Genomic DNA, 19,569 nt, shown 5'->3' on the forward strand with positions numbered 1-19,569 from the left:
TGTTGGGAGACAAACAAGTAGTCTAGTCTACCGTAACTGTTGTGTGCCTGAGAGTGGAAACTATAGTCTCTAACCCCCGGATGCAGCACCCTCCATAAATCGACCAGACGAAGAGAGGTGAAGTCGGCTCTAAACCGGCTGTGGGATACCGGGGAGACTGAAGACCTACCGGTAGACGAGTCCAGTGAGGGGTCCATCGCCATGTTAAAGTCGCCCCCGAGTATGATGGACGAGCCATCTGCGAAGCGGGAGAGACATCTCAGCACTGCAGTACCGAAAGCTACCTGCCCCTGGTTGGGAAAATAAATGTTAGCAACCGTATAAACTGAGTGATCCACAGACAGCTTGAGAAAAACATAACGCCCATTGTGGTCAATACTAGAAGCTAGTACCACTGGTCGAAAGGTTTTATGGAAAGCGATAGACACCCCTCCAGACTTTTTCATAGGATGAGGACTATGGAACCAAGTGTTGCAGTAACCATGCGTACACTTTGGTATCGACTGGGCCTTAAAATGGGTTTCCTGGAACATAGCTAACATGACCCGCTTGCGGTGGAAGCGGTATAAAATCTGATTTATTTTGTCGGGTTTATTGAGGCCCCTAGCGTTATAGGTACAAAAGGAGAAGTGGGACATTATTAGCGCCGGGAGTGCACCTAGATGACTAGGCGAGGTTGGTAGTAATGCAAGGGCGGGGGGGGGGGTTCAGGGAAGGTAGACACACTGGGGTTAGCAAGGAGAGGTGGGGACACGTAAAGTAAGCGCCTATAAGAGCGAGCCAGATGAGGCTCAATAAACTAAAGGGTGACAAAGGTCACAAGCGGCACAAAGTGTCGCAATCCCTATGTGGGAGGTGAAGAGGCCAAGGGTCAGTAAGCGGCCCTACTGGTCTCCAGCTACATAACAATAGAGTATCACTAAAATGAACAGAGCAAAGTTAGCAACATTAACAAAAGTACAAACGTAGAGTGCTGAGGCATTCAAACGAGGGACTTCAAGTCCGAACCAGGATCAGCTGCTTCAGGCCATAGGTTTCTGGTGGCGCCGGGCCGACCTCTGTGGCTTCGGATCTGCTACCTGCCAAGATTCCCGTCTCTGGAGCGGGGGCACAGTTGGTGCAAGGGGCCAATCAGGCAAGTCCATCCTTGGAAGGTTAAATGTGGACAGGAGCTTTGGAGGATCCGCAGGAGATCTGAAGACCGCTGACTTTCCTTCTTTTTTGGCGAGAAGCTGGAATGGGAAACCCCATCTATAGATGATGGCATTGTCTCGTAGGACGGTCAGGAGAGGTTTTATAGCTTTCCGCAGCAAGAGGGTGCGCCGGGCAAGGTCCAGCAGAATGATACAATCTGGGGCCGTATTGGAGACTTTCTCTGCCAGTCTGGCGGCTCTGAGGATGGCCTCTTTTTCTTTATAAAAGTGGATACGGCATATAATGTCCGTGGTCGGGCAGGGTCCGACGGTTTCGGGCCTAGCACTCTATGAATGCGGTCTATTTCTATAGGCCTGTCATCCACTCTGTTTAGTAGTTTGCTAAAATAGTTCTGGTCCCACGACTCCACTTCCGGCGGGTCAATTGTTTCAGGGTCACTTGTTTCTAATACGGAGGTTGTTCCTCCTATTTCTATTTTCAATATCTTCTAAGTAGGCCAGCACTTCTTGCAATTGGGCTGCTTGATCATTTATAGCTGCTCGGTGTGCGTCCAGTGCTGTAAAGATGTTTTCTTGGGTGAGCTCAACCTCCTCCACATGCTTTAGATCTGGGTGCAGCATTGCTAAGTCCTGCTTGTGGGAGGCCTACATTCTGCTCAGGAGGGCATCTATCTAGTTTTTAGTAGGTAGAGCCCTCAAATGGGACTTCCAATCCCACTCCTCTTCCTGCTAGTTGGAGAGGGGAGACCCTCCTAGCCGGGGACACATGGAGAGGGATGGGGTCTGGCCCGGTGATGAGTGGATGGACTCCCCTGTGGCTCTAGATGGGGCAGGGGAGGATGGGTCCACGGACCTGGGACTCACCGCAGCTGCATATGTAACTGGGGCATCTTTGTGCTTGCCATCCCCCTGATCGCTGCATTCTGAGGAGGGTGCACGATCCCTGTCGGCTTCTGGAGCCGCGCTGGGTTCCCGCGCCACCTCCGCCATCTTGGATCCAGTGGTCCCTGCTGCAGCTGCTCCCTGCTGACTGGGGGAGCCGAAATAGCGGTCGAGGGAGCCCGGTTCACGCTCAGACGGCACCGGGGTTGATGCTGATGCCTTCCTGCGTCCCATAATGCGGGTAAAGCTGGGAATCGTGCTCTGTTTTGCCGGTAAGAGCTGGAGATGTTCAGGAGCTCAGGCGATGTGCTACCTACTCCGCCATTGGCAAGCTCCGCCCCCGATAAAATCTATTTTAGAGAAAAAAATGGTTAGGAATAGAGTTGAGCGGACACCTGGATGTTCGGGTTCGACAGGTTCGGCTGAACTTCACAAAAAAGTTCGAGTTCGGGACCTTTGAAGTCAATGGGGATCCGAACTTTTGAGCACTAAAATGGCTGTAATGTCATGGAAAGGGCTAGAGGGCTGCAAATGGCATCAAAATGTGGTTAAGAGCGTTGCAAGTGCTCTGAAAACAAATGTGGATAGGGAAATGACTTTAAATAACATAAAGTATGTAAAAATAAAAAATAATAATCTTGATCTAGGAGGACGAGGTCCATATGGAGTAGGAGGTTGAGGAGGCGGTGGATGTTGCGGTGTAGGTGGAAGCGGCGGTGGAGGAGAAGGAGGTAGCCTAGACTGCTTTTTGGTTTTAAATTTATTTATATTTTTTTAAATTAGGGTACACCCCAAAACATTGGTAAATATAACCTGTGATAACCCCCTCCGGTCATGCTAAACACACGTTCAGACAATAAACTGGCTGCAGGGCAGGCCAGCACCTCTAAGGCGTAAAGGGCAAGCTCAGGCCATGTGCCCAATTTGGAGACCCAGAAGTTGCAGGGGGCAGAAACATCAGTCAGTTTGTGTAGGCGTGTGCACACATATTGCCCCACCATGTCGCACGTCCCTGTGATGTTCACGATCCAATTGGATATCTTCACTATCAACTTTCGATGTTCTTTTCTGCTCCTACCATGTTGATCACTGTTAGCGGTGAATCAGGGTTCCACGCCGGAGAGGGAGCGTGAGAAAGGGAGACCTCATCCAAGGGAGGTCAATGGATGAAATTTTATTGTGATCAAGCGGAAATGTGGGAGAAGCTATTAAAACTGAAGAATTAAAGGAAAGGAGGCAATTACTCACTCCCGACTCGGGGAGGTAGTGACGATAAATAACAATACAGGACTCTTAAGATGCCCTGTTATTGGAATGATTAATAAAAAATTATAGGGAATGTCACTGGGGTATTTTGGATTTGGAAACGTTAGCCAGGAGAGGCCCTGCTGCCGCTTTGTTGACTCTAGATAACTTCTGCCTGATCACATGTCCCTGTGACGTCCACGATCCATTTGGATATCTTCTCTATCAACTTTCGATGTTCTTTTCTACCATGTTGATCACGGTTATCGGCGAATCAGGGTTCCACGCCACAGAGGGAGCGTGAGAAAGGGAGACCTCATCCAAGGGAGGTCAATGGCTGCAATGGGATGAAGCGGAAATGTGGGACAAGTTATTAAAGCAGAAGGATCGAATGAAAGGGCCAATTAAAGAAGAATTTTTGAAATTTCAGTCCCTGTCACCTATGCAGAGCAGTGGTTTTTCATCGCCAGAAATGGGTTAATGTCACCCACCAATGGAACAGATTATTTTTAAAAATTTCGGTCCCTGTCACCTATGCAGAGCAGGAGTTTATTCACGGCAAAAATTGTAAAATGTAAAACCAAGAATGTAACAGAAAAATTAGTGAAATTTATTAAGCTGTCAACTATGTAGAGCAGGGGTATATCACAGCCAAAAATTGGTGAATTTCACCCGAAAATGTAACAAACAAATTATAGATTTTTTTTTACCTGTCTACTAGGTATAGCAATGGTATATCACACCCAAAAATTTGTGAATTTCACCCGAAAATGAAACAGAGAAATTAGTGAATTTTTTAACCTATCTACTAGATTGAGCAGTGGTATATCACACCCAAAAATTGGTGAATTTCACCTGAAAATGAAACAGAGAAATTAGTGAATTTTTTAACCTATCTACTAGATTGAGCAGTGGTATATCACACCCAAAAATTGGTGAATTCCACCCGAAAATTTAACTAATTAGTGAAATGACATAAAATAAAATACGTACAAAAACCCCCACAAAAACTTGATTTATGAGGTGGAGGTCCATATGGAGTAGGAGTTTGAGGAGGCGGTGGATGTAGCGGTGTAGGTGGAAGCAGCGGTGGAGGAGGACGAGGTAGACACACTGGTTTTTGGTTTAAATAAAATAAAAAAAATTAAAATTAGGGTACACTCCAAAGTGTGAAATATCCAAAATATCCAAAATATAACAATGGCTGGTTAAGGCCGGTATACATGTCTATTCTGCACAAGGTACGGACAAGTCCTGTGGGAAATATGCCTGGTTCATTCTAATGAACATGAGCTTGTCCACATTGGCTGTGAACAGGCGGCTGCGCTTGTCTGTGATAACGGCCCCTGTCGTGCTAAACACACGTTCAGATAATACACTGGCTGCAGGGCAGGCCAGCACCTCCAAGCCGTAAAGGGCAAGCTCAGTCCATGTGCCCAATTTGGAGACCCAGAAGTTGAAGAGGGCAGACCCGTCATTTAGTACGTGTAGGCATGTGCACACATACTGCTCCACCATGTTGGTGAAATGCTGCCTCCTGCTAAGACGTTCCATATCAGCTGGTGGTGCTGGTTGTTGTGGCATGCTGACAAAGCTTTTCCAGATTTCGGCCATGCTAACCCTGCCTTCTGAAGTGCTGGCGGTGCCCTAACTGCATTGGCCACCTCTTCCTTCTCCTCTGCCTTCGCTTTGTGCTTCCACTGTGCCCCCGCTGTCAGGCGGGAATGCCACCAGCAGCGCATCTACCAGCGTGCGCTTGTACTCGCGCATCTTACGATCGCGCTCCAGTGACGGAATTAAGGATGGTACGTTGTCCTTGTAACGGGGATCCAGCAGCGTGGCCACCCAGTAATCAGCACAAGTTAGAATGTGGGCAACTCGGCGGTCATTGCGGATACACTGCAGCATGTAATCGCTCATGTGTGCCAGGCTGCCCAGAGGCAATGAAAAGCTGTCCTCTGTGGGAGGTGTATCGTCTGTGTCCTCTGTATCCCCCCAGCCACGCACCAGTGATGGCCATGAGCTGGTCTAGGTGCCACCCTGCTGTCAACATGGTTCCTCCTCCTCCATCTCCTCTTCCTCCACCTTGTCATCCTCCAGAACTGTGCCCTGGCTGGACAATTGTGTACCTGGCGTTTGTGGGTGCAGGAACCCACCCTCAGAGCCACTTGTGAATGACTGGCCGGAAACCCTATGAAATGATGCCTCTTCCTCCTCCACGTTTTTTCATGGAGGCATAGAAGTGGGATAGTAACGCTGAGAACGGCGTTATTGGCACTGGCCATGTTGGTGGAGTACTCGAAACAGCGCAACAAGGAACACAGGTCTTGCATGGAGGCCCAGTCATTGGTGGTGAAGTGGTGCTGTTCCACAGAGCGACTCACCCGTGTGTGCTGCAGCTGAAATTCCACTATCGCCTGCTGCTGCTCGCACAGTCTGGCCAGCATGTGCAAGGTGGAGTTCCAACTTGTGGGCACGTCGCATATGAGGCGATGAGCGGGAAGGCCGAAGTTACGCTGCAGCGCTGACAGGCGATCAGCAGCAGGATGAGAACGCTGAAAGCACGCACAGACGGCCCGCACTTTATGCAGCAGCTTTGACATATCGGGGTCATTTTTAAGGAATCTCTGCACCACCAAATTCAGCACATGCGCCAGGCAAGGGATGTGCATCAAACCGGCTAATCCCAGAGCTGCTACGAGATTTTGCTTATTATCGCACACCACCAGGCCGGGCTTGAGGCTCACTGGCACCAACCACTCATCGGTCTGTTGTTCCATGCCCGTCCACAGCTCCTGCACGGTGTGGGATTTGTCCCCCAAACAGATAAGTTTTAAAACTGCCTGCTGTCGTTTACCCCTGGCTGTGCTGAAGTTGGTGATGAAGGTGTTACGCTGACCGGATGAGGAGCTGGTAGAGGATGAGGATGAGTAGGAGGAGGAAGCAACAGGAGGCAAACTGAAGCGCCCTTCAATCCTCGGTGGTGGAAGGACATGCGGCAAACTGCTATCCGCCTCAGGCCCAGCCGCCACTGCATTTACCCAGTGTGCTGTTATGGAGATATAACGTCCCTGACCGTGCTTACTGGTCCACGTATCCGTAGTGAGGTGCACCTTGCCACAGATGGCTTTGCACAGTGCACACCTGATTTTGTCCCCCACTTGGTTGTGCAGGGAAGGGATAAGCTGTCGGAAAGTAATAATTCAATTAAGAATTATTAATTATGGTCATAAAATTCATAAAAATGATTAACCATTAAAAAAAAAATGATAAAATTTGTCATAAATTCTTAAAATCATGACCTGGTGAATTGTAGACAAACTAATCGATACAATTCACATCCGAGTCCGACTATTTCCTCAGATAAATAAGTTATTTTTGACGTGAGATGATGTTAATGATAAACATGTAGTTCTGCATTATACAATAATACACAGTTATTGGTTACAAGGTTATAAACATATATAAGTAAATAAACACAATGATACATGCAAATGAATATATATATAGCATTGATATGAAGCATTACAAGCTTATCAATACATGTGAGTGGAAATAACTTGTCACAAAGCTATTATTAGGTTAGGATATCAAATAGGAACATAAGTTATATACAGTACATTACTTCTGTTCAGAGGATACCTCATGATATCAAGATGGGCATGTCTAATCCTAGACATAAATATAGAATGCTAAATACATTCTGCCCCCCCCCCCCCAACCAACTACACATCACATGACCTCAAGATGGGCAAATCCATCCAAGGATATAACTTAGAAGAGATAACTGTATCCTTCCGCCCCATCCTGTTTTCACACATATGACTTTGGTAAGACCATTAAGACAAATGACAGGGATTAGGATCTTTGCTAGATCATATCTTAAATGGAAAGAACTTGAAATAAGTCTTTCCTGTGGGAATCCATCACTTAGCTTGGCGAAGAATGTTCTATTAATATATATATATATATATATATATATATACAGTCGTGGCCAAAAGTTTTGAGAATGACACAAATATTAGTTTTCACAAAGTTTGCTGCTAAACTGCTTTTAGATCTTTGTTTCAGTTGTTTCTGTGATGTAGTGAAATATAATTACACGCACTTCATACGTTTCAAAGGCTTTTATCGACAATTACATGACATTTATTCAAATAGTCAGTATTTGCAGTGTTGGCCCTTCTTTTTCAGGACCTCTGCAATTCGACTGGGCATGCTCTCAATCAACTTCTGGGCCAATTCCTGACTGATAGCAACCCATTCTTTCATAATCACTTCTTGGAGTTTGTCAGAATTAGTGGGTTTTTGTTTGTCCACCCGCCTCTTGAGGATTGACCACAAGTTCTCAATGGGATTAAGATCTGGGGAGTTTCCAGGCCATGGACCCAAAATGTCAACGTTTTGGTCCCGGAGCCACTTAGTTATCACTTTTGCCTTATGGCACGGTGCTCCATCGTGCTGGAAAATGCATTGTTCTTCACCAAACTGTTGTTGGATTGTTGGAAGAAGTTGCTGTTGGAGGGTGTTTTGGTACCATTCTTTATTCATGGCTGTGTTTTTGGGCAAAATTGTGAGTGAGCCCACTCCCTTGGATGAGAAGCAACCCCACACATGAATGGTCTCAGGATGCTTTATTGTTGGCATGACACAGGACTGATGGTAGCGCTCACCTTTTCTTCTCCGGACAAGCCTTTTTCCAGATGCCCCAAACAATCGGAAAGAGGTTTCATCGGAGAATATGACTTTGCCCCAGTCCTCAGCAGTCCATTCACCATACTTTCTGCAGAAGATCAATCTGTCCCTGATGTTTTTTTTGGAGAGAAGTGGCTTCTTTGCTGCCCTTCTTGACACCAGGCCATCTTCCAAAAGTCTTCGCCTCACTGTGCGTGCAGATGCGCTCACACCTGCCTGCTGCCATTCCTGAGCAAGCTCTGCACTGGTGGCACTCCGATCCCGCAGCTGAATCCTCTTTAGGAGACGATCCTGGCTCTTGCTGGACTTTCTTGGACGCCCTGAAGCTTTCTTAACAAGAATTGAACCTCTTTCCTTGAAGTTCTCGATGATCCTATAAATTGTTGATTGAGGTGCAATCTTAGTAGCCACAATATCCTTGCCTGTGAAGTCATTTTTATGCAACGCAATGATGGCTGCACGCGTTTCTTTGCAGGTCACCATTGTTAGCAATGGAAGAACAATGATTTTAAGCATCACCCTCCTTTTAACATGTCAAGTCTGCCATTTTAACCTAATCAGCCTGACATAATGATCTCCAGCCTTGTGCTCATCAACATTCTCACCTGAGTTAACAAGACGATTACTGAAATGATCTCAGCAGGTCCTTTAATGACAGCAATGAAATGCAGTGGAAAGTTTTTTTTGGGATTAAGTTAATTTTCATGGCAAAGAAGGACTATGCAATTCATCTGATCACTCTTCATAACATTCTGGAGTATATGCAAATTGCTATTATAAAAACTTAAGCAGCAACTTTTCCAATTTCCAATATTTATGTAATTCTCAAAACTTTTGGCCACGACTGTATATATAAAAGCAATCATTAATGCTTTGCTAGATTATGAGTCTTGATTCTTCTGCAGGTAGAATGAAGCCTCGCAATATCCTAATACTACATCTCAATATGGAGATGATCAATTAATTAATTTATTTATTTATTTATTCGCCAATCAGATAGTATAATTTCACCCACACTATCAAATTTGTCCTAATAAAATGAAATATCATTTTCTGTGTCTCTTACCAAGTCCTAGTAGGAATCTCAATTCTGCTCCTAGGAAAGCTGGGTGGTCCATCATAGCGCACCTCACCATGGCTTTCATCTTGATAGACCCCTCTAGAGATCTCAACTTTTGCTTTCTTCTTTTTCTCCTCCACTTGATGAAAATTTTATATAACGGCTTTGATGTCGGCATCGGAATTTGTACATTTCACTTATCTACATCCATGAATAACTATTGTTTTGAAATAACATTTACTCTTCTCAGAAATCCAATTAACATAAACTTACTTCAATGTTTCTGTACCTTCTACAATACCTTCTAAATGATAAATACATGGTATAACATATATATAAATCGATACATTGTTACACATAGATAACACATTACATGAATTATTGATTGAAATATGTTATAAACTAAATATACCATACAGAGATATATAATATAATTATGAATATATAAATTGAACCTCATACAGCAGGTGTGCCTCAAGGATATGAATCCTTATCACGTCATGGCTTATCCATGAAACAACCTTGTTCCCTCCAGACAGACATGTCTTAGGAAGTTGGTATACTCCCCATAGATAAACCCATAACCTTAGTAATAACTTTTAAATACAATGTCCGTTTATGTTCACAATTATTTTTATATAAACTGAACTTGCCATGAACTCATCTTGGCTTCTGGTATGGGCTTAACCCCTTCAGTACCAGGACAGTAATATTGACTATGTATAGACAACGCCTTCTAAGGGTTGTAAACGTGATCTGGCTGTAGCATTCTAATGCCAGCAACAATATACATGACTAGAGTTGAGCGAACACCTGGATGTTCGGGTTCGAGAAGTTCGGCCGAACTTCCAGGAAATGTTCGGGTTCGGGATCCGAACCCGACCCGAACTTCGTCCCGAACCCGAACCCCATTGAAGTCAATGGGGACCCGAACTTTTCGGCACTAAAAAGTCTGTAAAACAGCCCAGGAAAGAGTTAGAGGGCTGCAAAAGGCAGCAACATGTAGGTAAATCCCCTGCAAACAAATGTGGATAGGGAAATGAATTAAAATAAAAATAAAAAAATAAAAATTAACCAATATCAATTGGACAGAGGTCCCATAGCAGAGAATCTGGCTTCACGTCAGCAGAGAATCAGTCTCTTCATGCCATAGCAGAGAATCTGGCTTCATGTCAGCAGAGAATCAGTCTCTTCATGCCATAGCAGAGAATCTGGCTTCATGTCAGCAGAGAATCAGTCTTCATGTCATAGCAGAGAATCAGGCTTCACGTCACCCAACACTGGAAGAGGCCACTGTTACACATTTAGGCCCTGGCACCCAGACAGAGGAGAGAGGTCCCGTAACAGAGAATCTGGCTTTATGTCAGCACAGAATCAGTCTTCATGTCATAGCAGAGAATCAGGCTTCACGTCACCCACCACTGAAACAGGCCACTGTCACACATTTAGGCCCTGGCACCCAGACAGAGGAGAGAGGTCCCGTAACAGAGAATCTGGCTTTATGTCAGCACAGAATCAGTCTTCATGTCATAGCAGAGAATCAGGCTTCACGTCACCCACCACTGGAACAGGCCACTGTCATATATTTAGGCCCCGGCACCCAGACAGAGGAGAGAGGTCCCGTAACAGAGAATCTGGCTTCATGTCAGCAGAGAATCAGTCTTCATGTCATAGCAGAGAATCAGGCTTCACGTCACCCACCACTGGAAGAGGCCACTGTCACACATTTAGGCCCTGGCACCCAGACAGAGGAGAGAGGTCCCGTAACAGAGAATCTGGCTTCATGTCAGCACAGAATCAGTCTTCATGTCATAGCAGAGAATCAGGCTTCACGTCACCCACCACTGGAACAGGCCACTGTCACATATTTAGGCCCTGGCACCCAGACAGAGGAGAGAGGTCCCGTAACAGAGAATCTGGCTTCATGTCAGCAGAGAATCAGTCTTCATGTCATAGCAGAGAATCAGGCTTCACGTCACCCACCACTGGAACAGGCCACTGTCACATATTTAGGCCCAGGCACCCAGGCAGAGGAGAGAGGTCCCGTAACAGAGAATCTGGCCTGATGTCAGCAGAGAATCAGTCTTCATGTCATAGCAGAGAATCAGGCTTCACGTCACCCACCACTGGAAGAGGCCACTGTCACACATTTAGGCCCTGGCACCCAGACAGAGGAGAGAGGTCCCGTAACAGAGAATCTGGCTTCATGTCAGCACATAATCAGTCTTCATGTCATAGCAGAGAATCAGGCTTCACGTCACCCACCACTGGAAGAGGCCACTGTCACACATTTAGGCCCTGGCACCCAGACAGAGGAGAGAGGTCCCGTAACAGAGAATCTGGCTTCATGTCAGCACAGAATCAGTATTCATGTCATAGCAGAGAATCAGGCTTCACATCACCCGCCACTGGAACATGCCACTGTCACATATTTAGGCCCAGGCACCCAGGCAGAGGAGAGAGGTCCCGTAACAGAGAATCTGGCTTCATGTCAGCAGAGAATCAGTCTTCATGTCATAGCAGAGAATCAGGCTTCACGTCACCCACCACTGGAACAGGCCACTGTCACACATTTAGGCCCTGGCACCCAGACAGAGGAGAGAGGTCCCGTAACAGAGAATCTGGCTTCATGTCAGCACAGAATCAGTCTTCATGTCATAGCAAAGAATCAGGCTTCACGTCACCCACCACTGGAACAGGCCACTGTCACACATTTAGGCCCTGGCACCCAGACAGAGGAGAGAGGTCCCGTAACAGAGAATCTGGCTTCATGTCAGCACAGAATCAGTCTTCATGTCATAGCAGAGAATCAGGCTTCACGTCACCCACCACTGGAAGAGGCCACTGTCACACATTTAGGCCCAGGCACCCAGGCAGAGGAGAGAGGTCCCGTAACAGAGAATCTGGCTTCATGTCAGCACAGAATCAGTCTTCATGTTATAGCAGAGAATCAGGCTTCACGTCACCCACCACTGGAACAGGCCACTGTCACATATTTAGGCCCCGGCACCCAGACAGAGGAGAGGTTCATTCAACTTTGGGTTGCCCTGCAATATAATGGTAAAATGAAAATAAAAATAGGATTGAATGAGGAAGTGCCCTGGAGTACAATAATATATTGTTAAGGGGAGGTAGTTAATGTCTAATCTGCACAAGGGATGGACAGGTCTTGTGGGATCCATGCCTGGTTCATTTTTATGAACGTCAGCTTGTCCACATTGGCTGTAGACAGGCGGCTGCGTTTGTCTGTAATGACGCCTGTAACAGATGGACTCTTTTATATTATTTTATGTTCGGCTGTCCATACACCCCCCTTCCTTTCTCATTTTCCTGTCCCATTGTTTCCCAAGAGCAGGGTGGTGTCCCAGGGACACTGCCAGACCTGTTTAAACTAGCTGCCGTGTCCCCCCTCAACCTCCCATCAGCCCTTGCTATTGTCTGACCCCACCTTTCCTTGTATTATAGTAATCTATTCACCCTATTGTATGTAAATGAGGCTGTTGAGGGGTTTGAAACATGTGTGCTATGCCTAGTAATGTTCAGTTGACTCCCAGACTGTGTTTCGTCCGGTTATTGGGAGGATTGGGAACATTGCCTTACTGTTCAGCGCAGACTGTGGATTTACCTGTTATACCAGCGGAGATCGTGGATTCTAATATTGCACTCCACTACAATTGGTGGCAGCGGTGGGATCCAACCTTACAGCCGAAAAGCGGTGTTCGTGTAAATTGAAACTACCAAACAAGGAAAGTGAAGGGCAATTCGTATGGAACAAAGGAACGAACAACGAGGTGAATGGAGATTGATTATGCTGCTTTGAAACGGCAGACATTGAAAGAGCTATTGGAAGCCAGGGGTAAAGTAGCCAGCAACAAACCCAAGGACGTACTAATTGCCGAGCTGATGGAGGGAGACAGAGCCCGCAGCGCTACACCCCCAGCAGCCATGGAGGAGACACTCTACCAGAGGGAAATGAGAACCAGGCTGGAATTTCTGCCACAGCCTATATCAGAGGCCATGATGCAAATGGTAATGGCAAATGTGCAGGAGTACGTGATGGCACACAGCCCACAGCATGCACCGTCCCGAGCGGAGTCCACGACTGGGTCACTCTACAGCCAGGTAAAACCCAAAATTCCCTATCATGCCTTTAAAGTATTTTGCGAGGAGAAGGATGAGATTGATGGGTTTTTACAGGATTTTGAAAGGCTGTGTGATTTACATGACTTGGAACGGGCAGTATGGGTCCCCTTGCTGGCAGGCAAGCTAGCAGGGCGGGCAGCGGAAGCATATCGCGCTGTACCCAGCGAGGACAGCAAAGATTATGGAAAAGTAAAGCGAGCGATATTAGAGAGTTATGCCATTACCCCAGAAGCATACCGGCGGAAATTTAGAAACCTGCGAAAACCAGAGAAAGATTCTCATGCTGAGTGGGCACACAAGCTGGACCAAGCATCACAAGGGTGGATATAAGCCAGCCAAGCCACTACTATGGAAGAATTGCGACAGTTAATGCTGTTGGAGCAATTCTTCAATGGTTTGTCTCCAGAGACACAAGAATGGGTGCGGGACAGGAAGCCTCTCACCCTAACAGAAGCGGCACGCTTAGCCGATCAGCATTTTGATGCGAGAAGGCATCAGGTAACCTTCCCCAAGAGTTACCCGCGACCCGCGGGGTCACCCAGCGTTCCACCCCCCCACGCTCCCACTGCATCTCCTTTTCGCCCGTCCCCAGGGAACCTACCACCACCCTCCAGGTATAATGGACGTGCCAATATCCAGTGCCACACCTGCAAACAGTGGGGGCACCCAAAATCGAGGCAGACCCGCCTGGAACCAAGCTCGACCGAATCCGGCACCAAGGGCTGCTGCCCACCATTATCAGCAGGAGCCAGCTGCCCAAGAGATGTGGAGTGTGCAAGCCGAGGAACCTCTAGGGGTATTACACGAGGTGATGTCCGTTCGAGCCACCGACAACAGACAGCATCATCGCCAGCTGGTGACCCTGGAAGGGAAGGAAGTACAAAGGCTCCGAGATTCCGGAGCCACGCTCACCTTGATCGCACCCCATCTGGTTCCAGGTTCCGCTCACACTGGCGGATCAGTGGCCGTAAGGGTGGCAGGGGGAGCAGTGTACCGACTACCCACTGCTAAAGTGCATTTGGATTGGGGTGTGGGAGAGGGGGTTGTGGAAGTGGGCCTCATGCAAAATCTACCAGCAGATGTTGTACTGGGGAATGACTTGGGCCAGATGACCTCTGCTTTTGTGCCCCAGGCTCCACACCAGGAAGCTCATCCAGTGACCACACGACAGCAGGCTCGCATCACGGCTCCACTAGCACACTCTGAGGCTCAGGTAAGAGACCATGACCCCCACACGACCCGTATGTCCTGGGATACCCCAACTACATTTGAGGCAGAGGTAAAGTCAGACACCACGCTACAGATATACAGGGACAGAGTACACACCGACCAGGCTGAGGTTGAGGGGGGACACGGCAGCTAGTTTAAACAGGTCTGGCAGTGTCCCTGGGACACCACCCTGCTCTTGGGAAACAATGGGACAGGAAAATGAGAAAGGAAGGGGGGTGTATGGACAGCCGAACATAAAATAATATAAAAGAGTCCATCTGTTACAACGCCCCCTGCCGTGCTGAATACACGTTCAGACAAAACGCTGGCCGCCGGGCAGGCCAGCACCTCCAAGGCATAAAAGGCTAGCTCTGGCCACGTGGACAATTTGGAGACCCAGAAGTTGAATGGGGCCGAACCATCAGTCAGTACGTGGAGGGGTGTGCACAGGTACTGTTCCACCATGTTAGTGAAATGTTGCCTCCTGCTAACACGTTCCGTACCAGGTGGTGGTGCAGTTAGCTGTGGCGTGGTGACAAAACTTTTCCACATCTCTGCCATGCTAACCCTGCCCTCAGAGGAGCTGGCCGTGACACAGCTGCGTTGGTGACCTCTTGCTCCTCCTCTGCCTTCGCCTTGGGCTTCCACTGGTTCCCCTGTGACATTTGGGAATGCTCTCAGTAGCGCGTCTACCAACGTGCGCTTGTACTCGCGCATCTTCCTATCACGCTCCAGTGTAGGAAGTAAGGTGAGCACATTGTCTTTGTACCGGGGATCCAGCAGGGTGGCAACCCAGTAGTCCGCACACGTTAAAATGTGGGCAACTCTGCTGTCGTTGCGCAGGCACTGCAGCATGTAGTCGCTCATGTGTGCCAGGCTGCCCAGAGGTAAGGACAAGCTGTCCTCTGTGGGAGGCGTATCGTCATCGTCCTGTGTTTCCCCCCAGCCACGCACCAGTGATTGGCCCGAGCTGCTTTGGGTGCCACCCCGCTGTGAACATGCTTCATCCTCATCCTCCTCCACCTCCTCCTCATCCTCGTCCTCCTCGTCCTCCAGTAGTGGGCCCTGTCTGGACACATTTGTACCTGGCCTCTGCTGTTGCAAAAAACCTCCCTCTGAGTCACTTCGAAGAGACTGGCCTAAAAGTGCTAAAAATGACCCCTCTTCTTCCTCTTCCTCCTGGGCCACCTCCTCTTCCATCATCGCCCTAAGTGTTTTCTCAAGGAGACATAGAAGTGGTATTGTAACGCTGATAACGGCATCATCGCCACTGGCCATGTTGGTGGAGTACTCGAAACAGCGCAACAGGGCACACAGGTCTCGCATGGAGGCCCAGTCATTGGTGGTGAAGTGGTGCTGTTCCGCAGTGCGACTGACCCGTGCGTGCTGCAGCTGAAACTCCACTATGGCCTGCTGCTGCTCGCACAGTCTGTCCAGCATGTGCAAGGTGGAGTTCCACCTGGTGGGCACGTCGCATATGAGGCGGTGAGCGGGAAGGCCGAAGTTACGCTGTAGCGCAGACAGGCGAGCAGCGGCAGGGTGTGAACGCCGGAAGCGCGAACAGATGGCCCGCACTTTATGCAGCAGCTCTGACATGTCGGGGTAGTTGCGAATGAACTTCTGCACCACCAAATTCAGCACATGCACAAGGCAAGGGATGTGCGTGAAACCGGCTAGTCCCAGAGCTGCAACGAGATTTCGCCCATTATCGCACACCACCAGGCCGGCCTTGAGGCTCACCGGCAGCAACCACTCGTCGGTCTGTTGTTCTATACCCCGTCACAACTCCTGTGCGGTGTGGGGCCTGTCCCCCAAACATATGAGTTTCAGAACGGCCTGCTGACGTTTACCCCGGGCTGTGCTGAAGTTGGTGGTGAAGGTGTGTGGCTGACTGGATGAGCAGGTGGAAGAAGAGGAGGAGGAAGCTGAGTAGGAGGAAAAGGAGACAGGAGGCAAAGAATGTTGCCCTGCGATCTTTGGCGGCGGAAGGACGTGCGCCAAACAGCTCTCCGCCTGGGGCCCAGCCGCCACTACATTTACCCAGTGTGCAGTTAGGGAGATATAGCGTCCCTGGCCATGCTTACTGGTCTACGTATCTGTGGTTAGGTGGACCTTGCCACAGATGGCGTTGCGCAGTGCACACTTGATTTTATCGGACACTTGGTTGTGCAGGGAAGGCACGGCTCTCTTAGAGAAGTAGTGGCGGCTGGGAATAACATACTGTGGGACAGCAAGCGACATGAGCTGTTTGAAGCTGTCTGTGTCCACCAGCCTAAATGACAGCATTTCATAGGCCAGTAGTTTAGAAATGCTGGCATTCAGGGCCAGGGATCGAGGGTGGCTATGTGGGAATTTACGCTTTCTCTCAAATGTTTGTGAGATGGAGAGCTGAACGCTGCCGTGTGACATGGTTTAGATGCTTGGTGACGCAGGTGGTGGTGTTGGTGGTACATCCCATGTTTGCTGGACGGCAGGTGCCAACGTTCCTCCAGAGGCGGAGGAAGAGGCCGAGGCTGCAGCAGCAGAAGAGGCCGAGGCGGCAGCAGCAGAAGAGGTAGCAGGGGGAGCCTGCAGTTCATGCTTTGCATGCAGGTGCCTGGTCATGCAGGTTGTGCTAAGGTTCAGAACGTTAATGCCTCGCTTCAGGCTCTGATGGCACAGCGTGCAAACCACTCGGGTCTTGTCGTCAGCACATTGTTTGAAGAAGTGCCATGCCAGGGAACTCCTTGAAGCTGCCTTTGGGGTGCTCGGTCCCAGATGGCGGCGGTCAGTAGCAGGCGGAGTCTCTTGGCGGCGGGTGTTCTGATTTTGCCCACTGCTCCCTCTTTTGCTACGCTGTTGGCTCGGTCTCACCACTGCCTCTTCCTCCGAACTGTGAAAGTCAGTGGCATGACCTTCATTCCATGTGGGGTCTAGGACCTCATCGTCCCCTGCATCGTCTTCCACCCAGTCTTGATCCCTGACCTCCTGTTCAGTCTGCACACTGCAGAAAGACGCAGCAGTTGGCACCTGTGTTTCGTCATCATCAGAGACGTGCTGAGGTGGTATTTCCATGTCCTCATCATCAGGAAACATAACTAATTGTGCGTTAGTGCATTCTATCTCTTCCACCCCTGGGGAAGGGCTAGGTGGATGCCCTTGGGAAACCCTGGCAGCAGAGTCTTCAAACAGCATAAGAGACTGCTGCATAACTTGAGGCTCAGACAGTTTCCCTGATATGCATGGGGGTGATGTGACAGACTGATGGGCTTGGTTTTCATGCGCCATCTGTGCGCTTTCTGCAGACGACTGGGTGGGAGATAATGTGAACGTGCTGGATGCACTGTCGGCCACCCAATTGACTAATGCCTCTACCTGCTCAGGCCTTACCATCCTTAGAACGGCATTGGGCCCCACCAAATATCCCTGTAAATTCTGGCGGCTACTGGGACCTGAGGTAGTTGGTACACTAGGAAGTGTGGCTGTGGCAGAACGGCCACGTCCTCTCCCAGCACCAGAGGGTCCACTAACACCACCACGACCATGTCCGCGTCCGCGTCCCTTACTAGATGTTTTCCTCATTGTTCCCGTTCACCACAATTTTGAAAATGGCAAATTTGGGAATAGTTTTTCAACCCAGAACAAAAACTGTGCTTTTACGGTCACTACAAATAATTTGACCAGCTAAAACAGTACTGATTTGGAGGAATATAAAGGTCAGGGCTATTTTTTAGGCGCTGTGTGACAGGTATACCTTTAATCACAGAATTAGACTTGTATCTGCACTGTAGCGTGTGTGTTAAGTTTTTCAGAATGACACTATCAGCACCTTGAATCTAATATACCCTTTTTGGGATAGATTTAAAGTAGGCCGGATATAGCAGAAACTACTAATTTTGAAAATGGCAAATTTGGGAATACTTTTTCAACCCAGAACAAAAACTGTGCTTTTACGGTCACTACAAATAACTTGACCAGCTAAAACAGTACTGATTTGGAGGAATATAAATGTCAGGTCTATTTTTTAGGCGCTGGGTTACAGGCTCAACTTGCCCCTGATGTAGTATATGGCCAAAAAATAACCATACTATTGATGGTTAAATGCACTTGGGTGACACAGGCTCAGCCTGCACCTGATGTAGTATATTGCCAAAAAATAACCACACTGTTGATGGTTAAATGCACTTGGGTGACACAGGCTCAGCCTGCACCTGATGTAGTATATGGCCAAAAAATAACCACACTGTTGATGGTTAAATGCACTTGGGTGACACAGGCTCAGCCTGCACCTGATGTAGGATATAGCAAAAAATAACCACACTATTGATGGTTAAATGCACTTGGGTGACACAGGCTCAGCCTGCACCTGATGTAGTATATGGCCAAAAATAACCACACTGTTGATGGTTAAATGCACTTGGGTGACACAGGCTCAGCCTGCACCTGATGTAGTATATGGCCAAAAAATAACCACACTGTTGATGGTTAAATGCACTTGGGTGACACAGGCTCAGCCTGCACCTGATGTAGTATATGGCCAAAAAATAACCACACTGTTGATGGTTAAATGCACTTGGGTGACACAGGCTCAGCCTGCACCTGATGTAGTATATGGCCAAAAAATAACCACACTATTGATGGTTAAATGCACTTTGTGGTAGCTTGTGCTGGCGCACCACAAGCCACAAAATGGCCGCCGATCACCCCAGAAAAAAAAGTGATATAAAAACGCTCTGGGCAGCCTAAAAAAAGTGAGCAATTCAATATCAGCACTTCAATTATCCACAGCTGGAGATCGATCACTGAATTAAGTCTTTTGGAGGAGTTAATCTGCCTAATCTCGCCCTAACGTCGCAGCAGCAACCTCTCCCTATGCTTGAATCAGCAGAGTGACGTTCAGCGCTTTGCAGCCTTTCAAAAAGCGCCAAGAAAGCGCCGAACACCGAACCCGGACTGTTACGAAAATGTTCGGGTCCGTGTCACGGACACCCCAAAATTCGGTACGAACCCGAACTATACAGTTCGGGTTCGCTCATCCCTATACATGACAATTTATCATTAATATGTCATCTCATCAATCAATCTCGGTGGGACCTCCATTTTTGTCGGGAAGTAATAATTAAATTAAGAATTATTAATTATGGTCATAAAAGTCATTAAAAAAATTAACCATTACATTTTTTTAAATAAAATTTGTCATAA

The sequence above is a fragment of the Bufo bufo genome, chromosome 8 (assembly GCF_905171765.1).
Source record: "Bufo bufo chromosome 8, aBufBuf1.1, whole genome shotgun sequence".
Lineage (NCBI taxonomy): Eukaryota > Metazoa > Chordata > Amphibia > Anura > Bufonidae > Bufo > Bufo bufo.